This window comes from Salvelinus sp. IW2-2015, unplaced genomic scaffold (assembly GCF_002910315.2).
Source record: "Salvelinus sp. IW2-2015 unplaced genomic scaffold, ASM291031v2 Un_scaffold1034, whole genome shotgun sequence".
Lineage (NCBI taxonomy): Eukaryota > Metazoa > Chordata > Actinopteri > Salmoniformes > Salmonidae > Salvelinus > Salvelinus sp. IW2-2015.
In genome coordinates, this window is record NW_019942696.1 from 21,338 (window position 1) to 34,795 (window position 13,458).

General features: G+C 48.8%; 1 pseudogene; it reads left to right on the forward strand.

Moving 5' to 3' along the window:
• Window positions 1-13,458, forward strand: part of LOC112069508 (ER membrane protein complex subunit 1-like) — a 33,420-nt pseudogene that overhangs the window by 9,658 nt on the left and 10,304 nt on the right.

Consider the following 13,458-nt stretch of genomic DNA (forward strand, 5'->3'; position numbering starts at 1 on the left):
GACACCCCTTCAAATTAGTGGTGTGGTGGCATTTTCCAGTATTACCAAATGAGATTTACAAACTACACACCAGTCAGAGTTATACTTAAACTACATCTTTAATTAGCTTTAAGCTTTAGCCTTTGACTTTCAACAGTTCACTTCTATAATGAACCGTTGAGAGTGACTACAGAAAAATCAAAGATCTTTTATTGCCAAGATACACCCTCTCAACTTACATGACAACCACAGATCTTAGGAACTCTTCACAAATGGACTTTTTACTTGAGAAAGGAGCACTCGTAGCCAGAAGCATTCGCTATAAATTCGCTCAGTTTGGTCTCTAAAACGAGGTTCTAATTCTCGTTCCTAGTACAAAAACATTACCTCATCCAAGGCATAACTCAATTGTCAACTCTAGATACTCCATCTCAAGTAAACCCCTCTTGAGCCCCACTCATGGACAAGCTCACTGAGGGGAGTGAGCCTCTAGGTCATACACTATCCAGGATAAGTGCAACATCAGAGAGGACATACAATGTTTCCAGACACTGCCATACACCTCCCCCGATGGAAAAGGAGGGAGTGACTGGCACACAGACATTGTGGAGACAAGTAATTGGTTCCCCATTAATCACGCCATTCCTTCACATACATGGTTTAAGAATAGGTAAAGACACATTCACATATGAAGACAATGTTCCATTCTGTCCTCTTCCCTTTCTGATATTCTGCATAGCACCAGGGACATGTGAAAGACAAGCCTGGCCTCTCCCCTCTCTGGGCCCCAAGTGACTGAGCCCTAGCTGAGGGAAAAGTGCAACTGCCAACACTATAGTTCAAAGGGATACATTCTAATGACAAGTACCTCACATAAGCATATTATATAAATAAAACATCTTATTTATCTATGTTACCCAACTAATTCTGATTCATCCGCCACAGTGGATTTTGCTATTTCAGCTGTATCCATTGCTGACAGGTGTATAAAATCGAGCACACTGCCATGCAATCTCCATAGACAAACATTGGCAGTAGATGCCACCTTTCCAACAAGTCAGTTTGTCAAATTTCTGCCCTGCTAGAGCTGCCCTGGTCAACTGTAAGTGATGTTGTTGTGAAATGGAAAAGTCCAGGAGCAACAACGGCTCAGTCACGAAGTGGTAGACCACACAAGCTCACAGAACGGGACTGCTGAAGTGCGTAGCCCTCACTACCGAGTTCCAAACTGCCTCTGGAAGCAACATCAGCACAAGAACTGTTTTTCGGGAGCTTCATGAAATGGGTTTCCATGGCTGAGCAGCAGCACACAAGCCTAAAATCACCATGCGCACTGCCAAGCGTCGGCTGGATCGGTGTAAAGCTCGCCACCATTGGACTCTGGAGCAGTGGAAATGCGTTCTCTGGAGAGATGAATCGCGGTTCACCATCTGGCAGTCCGACAGACGAATCTGCCCCAATGTGCATAGTGCCAACTGTAAAGTTTGGTGGAGGAAGAATAATGGTCTGGGGATGTTTTTCACATCACGCTCTTCATATAAATAAATAAATAATTATAGTTTACCGGTTTCTCGCAATTATGTATCCCGMGAAAATMGAGTGGGTTTGGTTGMTAAATCTCTGTAACCCGGTTCCCCAACATTAAACTCTAGTGTGAACCAAACACAAAACAAAGAAATTACATTTGGGAAGTTCTATGCATTTAACTATTACATGCATAATTAACAATCATAACAAATTATGTCTTTCACCTTGTGGCACTACACAAACAATACAATATGATGAAGTGTTCTGTTTAATTCTACAATATAATGGAGTGTTCTGTTTAATTCTACAATATAATGGAGTGTTCTGTTTAATTCTACGATACAATATAATGGGGGAGTGTTCGTTAATCTTACAATATAATGGAGTGTCTGTTTAATTCTACAATATAATATCAATGGAGTGTTCTGTTTTTTAATTCATAACAATATAATGCAGGTGTTATGTTAATTCTTACCATATAATGCGAGTGTCTGTTTAGTTCGTACAGTCACCAATATCAATGGAGCTTGTCTGTTTAGTTCTACAGTACGAATATAATGAGTGTTCTGTTTAGTTCGTTACGGTACATATAATGGAGTGTTCTGTTTTTAATTCTCAATATAATGGCAGTGATCTGGTTTAATTCTACAATAAAATGGAGTGATCTGTTTAATTCTCATATCCAATGACAGTGACTCTGTTTAATTTCTACAATATAATGAGAGTGTCTGTTAATTCTACATATAATGGAGTGTTCTGTTTAATTCTACGATACAATATAATGGAGTGATCTGTTTAATTCTACAATATAATGGAGTGTTCTGTTTAATTCTACAAATATATGAGTGATCTTTAATCTACAATATAATGGAGTGTTCTGTTTAATTCTACAATATAATGGAGTGTTCTGTTGTAATTCTTACAATATAATGGAGTGTTCTGTTTAATTCTCAATACAATATAATGGAGTGTTCTGTTTGATTCTAAAATAAATTAATGGAGTTTCTGTTTAATTCTACAATATAATGGAGTGTTCTGTTTAATTCTACAATATAATGGAGTGTTCTGTTTAATTCTACAATATAAGGAGTGTTCTGTTTAATTCTAAATATAATGGAGTGTTCTGTTAGTTCTACAGTACAATATAATGGAGTGTTCTGTTTAGTTCTACAGTACAATATAATGGAGTGTTCTGTTTAGTTCTACAGTACAATATAATGGAGTGTTCTGTTTAATTCTACAATATAATGGAGTGATCTGTTTTAATTCTACAATATAATGGAGTGATCTGTTTAATTCTACAATATAATGGCAGTGATCTGTTTAATTCTACAATTAATGGAGTGATCTGTTTAATTCTCACATAATGGAGTGTTCTGTTTAATTCTACGATACAATATAATGAGTGATCTGTTTAATTCTACAATATAATGAGTGATCTGTTTAATTCTACAATATAATGGAGTGATCTGTTTAATTCTACAATATAATGGAGTGTTCTTAATTCTACAATATAATGGAGTGTTCTGTTTAATTCTACGATACAATATAATGGAGTTTTCTGTTTGATTCTAAAATACAATATAATGGATGTGTTCTGTTTAATTCTACAATATAATGGAGTGTTCTGTTTAATTCTACAATATAATATAATGGAGTGTTCTGTTTAATTCTACAATATAATGGAGTGTTCTGTTTAGTTCTACAGTACAATATAATGGAGTGTTCTGTTTAGTTCTACAGTACAAATAATGGAGTGTTCTGTTAATTCTACAATATAATGGATGTTTGTTTAATTCTACAATATAATGGAGTGATCTGTTTAGTTCTACAGTACAATATAATGGAGTTGTTCTGTTTAATTCTACAATATAATGGAGTGTTCTGTTTAATTCTACAATATAATGGAATGATCTGTTTAATTTCTACAATATAATGGAGTGTTCTGTTTAATTCTACAATATAATGGAGTGATCTGTTTAATTCTACAATATAATGGAGTGTTTCTGTTTGATTCTACAATATAATGGAGTCTTCTGTTTAATTCTACAATATAATGGAGTGTTCTGTTTGATTCTACAATATAATGGAGTGTTCTGTTTAATTCTACGATACACACGTCATAATTAATTCTACGATACACACGTCATATCTCTAACCCTGTTGGTTGTGATGTCTTTCTGGTTGTCAGAGGTCATTTGAAGCTCCATGGTTGTCCAGTGTAGAGTCCAGCTGCTGTGTGGTTGTTGTCAAGGGATGCTGATGTGTGTGGACCCCGCCACTCTCGCCCTCTACACCTCCCGATACAGGCTGAGGAGACGCCACAGTTTCAACCAGATCCTACTACAGGTAACTCCTGCCAACCGTGACTCGAAGCTCTGAAGTGTAAAGAAAGTCTTCAGTCTTCGTCTTCATCGTCTCAGTTAGGTGGACATGTTGGTGTGTAACAGGCTATAATATTGTAGCTTTGATTTAAAACATCTACAAAACAACCCCCCCCCCCCCCCCCCCCCTCTCTCCCCCCCGCTCTGGATCTGGAGGTGTCCCCAGGCTTCCAGCCCGTCCTGGTGTCCAGCCAGCCCCACCCGGCCCGCTCCCCATCTCAGAGTTCTTTCCCAGCTCGGACCAGACCACCACGTCCTGCTGCAGCTCGATGCTGATGGATACACCATCGCCCCACTCCGAGACTTCCAGCCGGTACAGAATCACCATTCAGTCATTTAATAAACTTCATTTTATCCCAATTTATTGCCACACATTTGTTTCCTGTACTACACATCTCTCTGGATAGTGATTCTGCTAAGTGGCATATGTTATTATTATATTATTTACCATTAAACCTGAACAAGATTTTACCTCAAATTGTTGTTGGGAGATCAATGGAAGCTGAATGAGTTCTGTGACTGACTGACTAACTGACTGGAGAATGCCATGTTTCTAGGCGTCTTGGTCTCATTTCACCACGGGGAGAGAAGACGTTGCTGCCGTCATGACTCCCAAAAACGAAACCGTGAGTCGTCAAAAAAAAGTCAACAACAGTTTAAAAAAAAAGAAGATGTCTCAGAATTACCTCAAATCTAAGTGTCGATCAGCATGGTGGCATATAGTGTGTAGTTAGTTATACTGAAGTAGGTAACCTATTTGTATTTAATTTTTTTAAGCTTCCTTTCTGTCCTACTCCAGCTTGTGCTATCAATCTGTTTCAGCGCTGATTCTGGTCGTAGGCTGTGGATACAACTGTCATCTTCCCCTTGGATCTTAACGGTGGGAAACCACACAAGGTGAGAGTCGCTACATATTGTTGAAAGCTGCTATTTTAAGTCTTGCACAGCAACAATCGGAATCCTCATAGTTATGGTGCCTTTTTTTCCGTATGTACGACGGACAGCTCTAAAACAATGTAGTGCACTCTATTTTGTGAAGGATGGAACTGCTGTAATTATTCAATGCTTCCGCTTCAAGAACGCATTAACCATTTTTTTTTTTTTTTTTTAATTTTTCCTTAATGCTTCCGCTTCAACCATAGAAATGTCCAAGTACAACACATTCAGTTTTTTTTCTCATAAATTTACAATTGACGTTAAAACTTTCAAAATAAAACCGGTAAAGGTAAAAAAATTCTATTAGTTCCATTTCATTGAAATAAAACAAGCAACTACTGAATGTGTAGTATTATTTACAGGTTAATTCAACAAGCAACTACTGAATTTGTAAGTTATTATTTGATGTATGATGAGAACTATCATGGTGTATAGAGTAGGGATTGAAACTTTGATGAGGGTGGGGGCCGCAGTGGCTCGCTGGTCTGTGTACCCACATCCGTACTCCCAACTTGCAAGCAAAACATTTTAGCGGCTACCCCCTCTGACAGCGGAGATTTTAGTTGTTAATCTTTGTTGTTTATGTTTTGGGGTTTCTTTGGGAATTTATCCGCGGCTTCCAAAAGGGGGCTGCCAATTGCCCGTCCTGGTATTTTTATAGAGCTGGGATGGGCAATGGCAGCCATGCGACCACGCCCACCCTTTTTTGAAGCGCCCTGATCAATTTATTCAGTCGGAGTCTCAACTTACTGTTGCTAGGTAGAATAGTAGTTGGAATATACACAAGGTGCAATTTCAACATGTCGTGTGTGCATGAGCAATTTTTCTCTTATGTCAGTCAATTTGCCCAATTAACCTGATATTATCAGCATGTTTTGGGGGGGGGATTGCCAATTTAGTTTAGCGGCCAGCTATCTAAACTTGTTATCAGGTTGAATTACCAGCCAGGGGCCTCATTGATTTGTTAGTCAGTCTCACTCAGCTATCATATTTAAAAACATGCCAATATTTCTCTCTGCGCATGGTAAAATGAGTAGAATTGCACAAAAATGAACTCTAAAACGTACAAAATGTCTCTCCGCTGTCAAGACGGGGGGGAAGGGGGGGGGGGGTGTACGGATGTGGGTACGCAGACCCACGAGCCACTGCGGCTCCTCATGATGAGGTCATATTTTTTTTGGCCCCGACCCTCATCAACGTTGACAAAGTCCCTGGTATAGAGATAGTCTGGCATGAGCCCCACCGAGCCAACCCATCACCTGTTGGAATATACCTGGGTAGAGGTGCTGGAGGAAAATAATCAGTCAGATTGGTTGCTTAAAGACTGTGTTCTTTTTGTCGGGAAGTCGGGTGTTAAATGAGTCCTAACAGTGTCTTCCCTCCCCAGCTGTACGTCCATCCTTCCTGCAAGGGACGACTCTGTGGGCTACAGGGTCCTAGTGCAGACACAGGACCACGCTCTCACCTTTATACAGCAGCCAGTACACACACACACACACACACACACACACACACACACACACACACACACCACACTGGAACGTACACACACACACAAACACACAAACACAGAACCTGGAATGTGTACACACACGCTGGAACACACTTACGCTGGAACACACACACACACCACACACACACTGAATGTGTACAACACACACACGCTGGAACACACTAACGCTGGAACACACACACACACACAACACACTGGAATGTGTACACACACACACGCTGAACACACTAACGCTGGAACACACACCAACACACACACCACACTGGAACAACACTAATGCTGGACCACACACACTAGACGAGGCTTCTAACCAACACCTGTGATCCAGGACGTGGGTATGACCAGAGGGAGGCCCTAGCTGATGTTGTAACCATGGAGATGGTTGACCTGCCACTCACTGGAGACCCAGGCGGAGCTGGAGGGGAGTTGGCAAGAAAGTGGTAAAGAACATCAAAGATCCTGGCTAACATGATTCATTTTATCATTTTAAAAATGCATAGCAAAGACAACCGTGCATAAAAATAATGAGGATGACACAAAAAAGGAGTGTCTCAAACATACTATCAATGCCTAGTCATTCCTTCAAATCATTATCAAGTTTAACATTTATTTAAAATGTTAATAAGTTTCATTTTTATGTGTTTTATCTCTTTATGTTACTTGACCATGTCTTAAGTTATACTCCTGAATGTATCGTTATCGCCTTGGCTTCATGTCTGCCTGTCTCTTTGGTTTTTCATTGCTACGCTTGGATCCAGCATTCAAGGTACGCTATGAGCTTCCGTCCTTTCTGTTGTCCTGTGTGAAGGTGGGTCCTGTGCTTGAATTGCCTAGCGTAAGGGGTCCTGTGTTGAAGGTGTTCCTGTTTGAAGGTGTGGTCTGGTGAAGGTGAGTCCTGTGTTGAAGGTGGTTTGTTGAAGTGGTCTGTGTTGAAGGTGGGTCCGTGTAAGGTGTTTGATGTTTTATTTCTGTTGAGGTGTGGTCCTGTGTTGAGTGGGGTCCTGTCGTTGAGGTAGTCGGTTGAATGTCTGTGTTGAAGTTGGTCCTGAAGTGCTTGTATGTTGTGTTGAAGGTGTCTGGTTTCCTGTGTTGAAGGTGTGGTTCCTTGTGTTGAAGTTGTCCTGTGTTGAAGTGGGGTCCTGTGTTGAAGTGGTCCTTGAAGTGGTCTGTGTTGAAGGTGGTCCTGTGTTGAAGGTGCTGTGCTGAAGGTGGTTGTGTAGTGTTTGTGTTGAAGTTTCTGTGTTGAAGGTGTGGTTCCTGTGTTGAAGGTGTGGTCCTGTGTTGAAGGTGTGGTCCTGTGTTGAAGTGGTCCTGTGTTGAAGGGTTCCTGTGTTGAAGGTGGGTTTGGGGTCCTGTGTGAAGGTTGTCTGTGTTGAAGTAGTCCTGTGTTGAAGGTGGTCCTGTGTTGAAGGTGTGTCCTGTGTGAAGTAGTTCCGTGTTGAGTTGGTCCTGTGTTGAAGGTGTTGTATTTTGTAAGATCAGTAGCAAATTCTCTGAAATTTCATGCTTTGTTGTTTGTTGTTTCTTGTAATTTGTCGTTTTGTATTTCGTCGTAGTTTGTGCTCATCGTTGGAGTATTTAGTGTCCCTGTAGAGAGAATGCAGCCTGCTGTCGTGAAACACATCACTCCCTAACAATAATGATTTGAATCTAAAGAAATAAGATGTGACTGGACTGTAGATACCAACATGTGTTCTGTCTCCCTCCCCTCAGACGGGTTGTTCCCCATGGTCCTGAAGCGTCTGTCTCCCAGGTGACTCTGCTGCAGGCGTGGCTGGCACACCTGTGGAAGCTGTTCTACGAAGGCGTAAACCCCGCAGCCAGGTTAAGAACGAGGTCACCATAGAAACGTTGTCCAGGATGAGTTCAACCTGCAAGATATGGTTATGTACGCTCGGGAAGGTGAGGGGGGTACGCCTCGGGAAGTGAGGGGGGTCACCGCCTCGGGAAAGGTGAGGGGGTCACCGCCTCGGGAAAGGTGAGGGGGGGTCACGCCTCGGGAAGGTGAGGGGGATCACGCCTCCGGGAAAGGTGAGGGGGGATACGCCTCGGGAAGGTGGGGGGGGGGATCACGGCCTCGGGGGTAGGTGAGGGGGATCACCGCCTCGGGGAAGTGTAGGGGGATCACCGCCTCGGGGGAAGGTGAGGGGGATCACCGCCTCGGGAAGGTGGGGGGGGGTCACGGCCTCTGGAAGTGGGGGGTGGTCACGGCCTCGGGGAAGGTGGGGGGGGTCACGGCCTCGGAAGGTGGGGGGGTGCACGGCCTCGGGAAAGGTGAGGGGATCACCGCCTCGGGAAGGGGGGGGTACGGTCAGGAAGGTGAGGGGGGGTCACGGTCGGAAAGGTGAGGGGGGATCACGCCTCGGGGAAGGTGAGGGGGGATCACCGCTCGGGGAAGGTGAGGGGGGGAGATCACCGCCTCGGGAAGGTGGAGGGGGGGTCACGCCTCGGGAAAAGGTGTAGGGGGGGGGTCAGCCTGGGGAATGCAGGTAGGGGGGGTCCGGCCTCGGGGAAAGGGGGTGTGGGCAATCCCGGGGTGATGGGGGGGTCACGGCCTCTGGGGAAGGTGAGGGGGGGTCAACGCCTGGGGAAGGTGGTGGGTGGGGGGGTCCAACGCTCCTGGGAGTGAGGAGGGGTCACGGCCTCGGGGGGAAAGGGTTGGGGGGGGGGGGTTCACGGCTCTGGGGAAGGTGAGGGGGGGGTCACGGCCTGGGGGAAGGAGGGGGGGTCACGCCTCTGGGAGGTGGGGGGGGATTCAGCCTGGGAAAGGTGGTGGGGGGGGTCACAGCCTCAGGGAAGGTGGTGGGGGGGTCACGGCCTCTGGGGGATGGGTGGGGGGTCACGGCTCTGGGAAGGTGAGGGGGGGGTCACGGCCTCTGGAAGCTGTGAGGGGCGGGTCACCGCCTCGGGAAGGGGGGGGAGGGTCACGGCCTCTGGGTAAGTGAGGGGGGGGTCACGCCTCGGGAAGGTGGGCAGGGGGTCACGGCCTTCTGGGAAGGTGAGGGGGTTCACGGCCTCGGGGAAAGTGGGGGGGGGGCACGGCCTCGGGGAAAGTGGAGGGGGGTACACGGCCTCGGAGAGGTGGGGGGGGGGGTCACGGGCCTCTGGAAGTGTGAGGGGGGGTTCACCGGCCTCGGGGAAAGGTGGGGGGGGTCAGGCCTCTGGAAGGTTGGAGGGGGAATCACCGCCTCGGGAAGCGTGGGGGGGGGGGGGCACGGCCTTCTGGGAAAAGGTGAGCGGGGGGGGTCACGGCCTCGGGAAGGTGGCGGGGGGGCGTCCGGGCCTCGCGGAACGTGCACGGGTCAAACGGCCTCGGGGAAGGTGGGGGGGGTCACGGCCTCTGGGAAGGTGAGTGCGCGACGGTCCACGCCCTCGGGAAATGCGTGAGAATGGGGAGGGGCGGTCACGGCTCACCGGACCGGTCCGGGGGGAGGGGGCGGGTCCACGGCCTCAGGGTAAGCAAACAAGGCGGGGGTGTGGTTCACGGCCTCGGGCGAAGGTGAATGGGTTCACGGCCTCGCGGTAAGGTGAGGGGGGCGTCACCGGCCTCGGGCAAGCAGGTGTGTGTGCTTGTTGTAGATGCAGAAGAGGGAGAAGGTTTGAGAAACTACTGTTAACAAACATGTACTAGAAAAAACTGAAGAAACCTAGTTCAGCTTGCTAGATGGATCTACTGCCTGTCGACCTTCAGCACCACATTGGGCTAGATGGGATCTAATTGATACTGTCGGACCTCAGCATCAACATTGGCTAGATTGGAATCTATTGTCTGTCGACCTCCGCCACCAACATTGGGTAGTGATGGATCTACTGGTCTGTCGTCACTCCCACCAACATGGGTAGTGATGGATTCTACTGTCTGTCGACTCCGCACACAACAGAGGTAGTGATGGGCATCTACTGTCTAGTCGACCTCCGCACCAACATGGTAGTCGATGGGATCTACTGTCTGTCGACCTCCGCCACCAACATTGTAGTGATGGGATACTACTGTCTGTCGACCTCCGCACCAAACAATTGGTACGTGATGGATCGCTGTCTGATACGACCTCGCCACTAACATTAGGTAGTGATGGATCTACTCGTCTGTCGACCTTCCGCACCAACATTGGTCAGTGATGAGATCTACTGTCTGTCGACCTCCGCCACCAAACATTGGTAGTGATGGGATCTACTGTCTGTCGACCTCCGCACCAACAATTGGTAAGTGCAGGACTTACTGTCTTCGACCCTCCGCACCACATTGGTAGTGAGGGGATCTTACTGTCTGTCGACCTCCGCACCAACATTGGCAGTGATGGGAACTCTACTGAGTCTGTCCGCACCTCCGCCGTCCAACCATATGTTAGTGATGGATCTACCTGCTCTGTCGACCTCGCGCCCAAACATGGTAGCTGATGGGGAATCTACTGCTCTGTCGACCTCCGCGCCAATACATGTGGTAGCTAGATAGGATCTAACTGTCTGCCGACCTCCGCACACCAACATTCGGTAGATCGATGGGATCTCAACTGTCGTCGCTCCGCGCCAACGATTGCGTAGTGATGGGATCTACTGTCTGTCGACGCTCCGCCGCCAACATTGGTAGTGAGGATCTACTGCTCTTGATCGACCTTCTCAGCACAATTGGTAGTCGATGGGATCTACTGATCTGGTCGACCTCAGCAGCCAACAGTGGTAGCATATGATGGGATCTACTGAATCTGCTCGACCTCCGCACAACAATTGGTTTAGTGATTGGTATACTACCTGTCTGTCGACCTCCGCACAACTTAGTGATGCGGAATCTATCCTTGCTTCTGTTCGAGCCGTGCGCGCCGAACGACTTCCTAGCAATGCGTAATCGATCAGCACTGTATATATAACTCATATCTACTTGTAAAAAACTCAACACCGCAGGTCGTTGATATACCTGTACAGCGTTGAAGCTGACCAAGTCGGGGGGGTGGCGGGGTCTGGTCTCTTCTGATATTCGAGGGGGGTCACGGGCCTCGGGGAGGTGGGGGGTGGTCACGGCCCGGGGAAGGTGAGGGGGGGGTCACGGCCTCGGGGAAGTGGGGGTACGGCCTCTTGGAAGGTGGGGGGGATACCGCCTTCGGGAAGGTGGGGGGGGGGGGGGGGTCACGGCCTCGGAGGCTGAGGGGGCGGAACGTCAGGCCTCTGGGAAGGGTGAGGGGGGGGTCACGCCTCGGGAAGGTGCAGGGGGGGGTCACGGCCTCGGGGAAGGTCGAGGGGGGGGAGGTCGGTCCCGGCCTCTGGAGGTGAGGGAGGGCCGTCACCGCCTCGGGGAAGGGGGGGGCGGGCTCAACGGCCTCTGGGAGGCTGGGGGGGTCACGGCCTCGGGGAGTGGGCAGGGGGGGGGTCGACGGCTCGGGGAAGGTGAGGGGTCACGGCCTCGGCAAGTGGGGGGGGGGGTCACCGGCCTCTGAAGGTGAGGGGGGGAGGTCAACAGGCTTCGGGGAGGTGGGGGGGGGGTCACGCGCCTCTGGGAAGGTTGAGGGGGGGATCAACCGCCTCGGGCGAAGGTAGGAGGGAGGGGGTCACGGCCTCTGGAAGTGTGATGGGGTTCGGGGTCCACGGCCTCGCGGCAAGGTGGGGGCGGCGGTCCGGCCCTCGGGAAGGTGAGGGGGCGGCGTCACGGCCTCCGGGGAGTGGGGGGTGTCACGGCCTCTGGGAAGGTGAGGGGGGGTCACGGCCTCGGAATGGTGAGATGCGGAGGGGGTCACGGCCTCGGGAAGTGGGGGGGGGGGGTCACGGCCTCGAGGGGGGCGTGGGTGGGTTCACGGCCTCGGGGAAGCGTTGAATGGGGTTCACGGCCTCGGGGAAGGTGAGGGGGGGTACGCGCCTCGGGAAAGAGTCGGTGTGTGACTGTGTGTTGGGAGATGGCAGAAGATGCAGAAGGTGAGAAGATACCTGGCGTTAAAAACATGTTATAGAAAGAAAATAAGAAACTAGTTCCAGCTGTAGGATGGGATCTACTGGCTGCTCCGACCTCAGCGACCAACATTGGCTATTATGGGATCCTACCTTGTACTGTCGACCTCGCCACCACTTGGGCCTTAGATGCGACACTCTCTTTGTCCTGTATCGACCCTACCGCACCAAACATTCGGCTAGTGATGGGCGATCTACTGTCTGTCGTCCTTCCGCACCAACATGGGTAGTGATGGAGACTCTTCACTGTCTGTCGAACAACTCCGCACCAACCATGCAGGTAGTGATGGATCTACTGTCTGTCGACCTCCGCACCAACAGTGGTGAGTGATAGGCGATCTACTGATCTGTCGGACCTCCCGCACCAACATTGGTGATGACTGGACTGCTACTGTCTGTCAGACCTCCGCACAACATTGGGTAGTGATGGGATCTACTGTCTGATCGACCTTCGCCGCACTAAACATTAGGTACGCTGATGGGATCATACTGTCTGTCGACCTCCACGGCACCAACATTTGGTAGCCCTAGATGCGACCTCACTACTGTCTAGTCGACACCCTCCGTCCAAACCCAACCAAATTGAGAATAGTATCGGGATCTAACCTCGTCTGTCCGCCTCCCCGCACCAACACTTCGGTAGTACACAATGGGACTCATTACTCGCTCTGCTCGAGACCTCCGCCACCAACATTAGTAGTGATGCCGGATATACTGTCGTCGACCTCCGCCCGCCAACATTGCGGTAGTGAATGGGATCTACGATCTGATCGACCTCCGCGCCAACATTGTAGTGATGCGGTCTACTGTCTTGGTCGACCTCGCGCAACATGGGTAGTGATGGGATCTACTGTCTGTCCCTCCGCGCCAAACCTGGCGTAGCTGATGGACTTTACTGTCTGTCGACCTCCGCGCAACATGTACGTGCATGGGATCTACTGTCTGTCGACCTCCGCAGCCAACATGTAGTGATGGATCTACGTCTGTCGACCTCCGCGCCAAACATTTGTATGATAGGGATCTACTGTCTGTCGATCTCAGCACCACACATTGGTTACGTATGCGGAATCTACTGTCTGTCGACCTCACACCCAACATTGGTAGTGATGATACTACTGTCTGTGCCTCCGCCACCAAACATGGTTAGTGATGGAATCTACTGTCTGTCGACCATCTCTCTCTTTG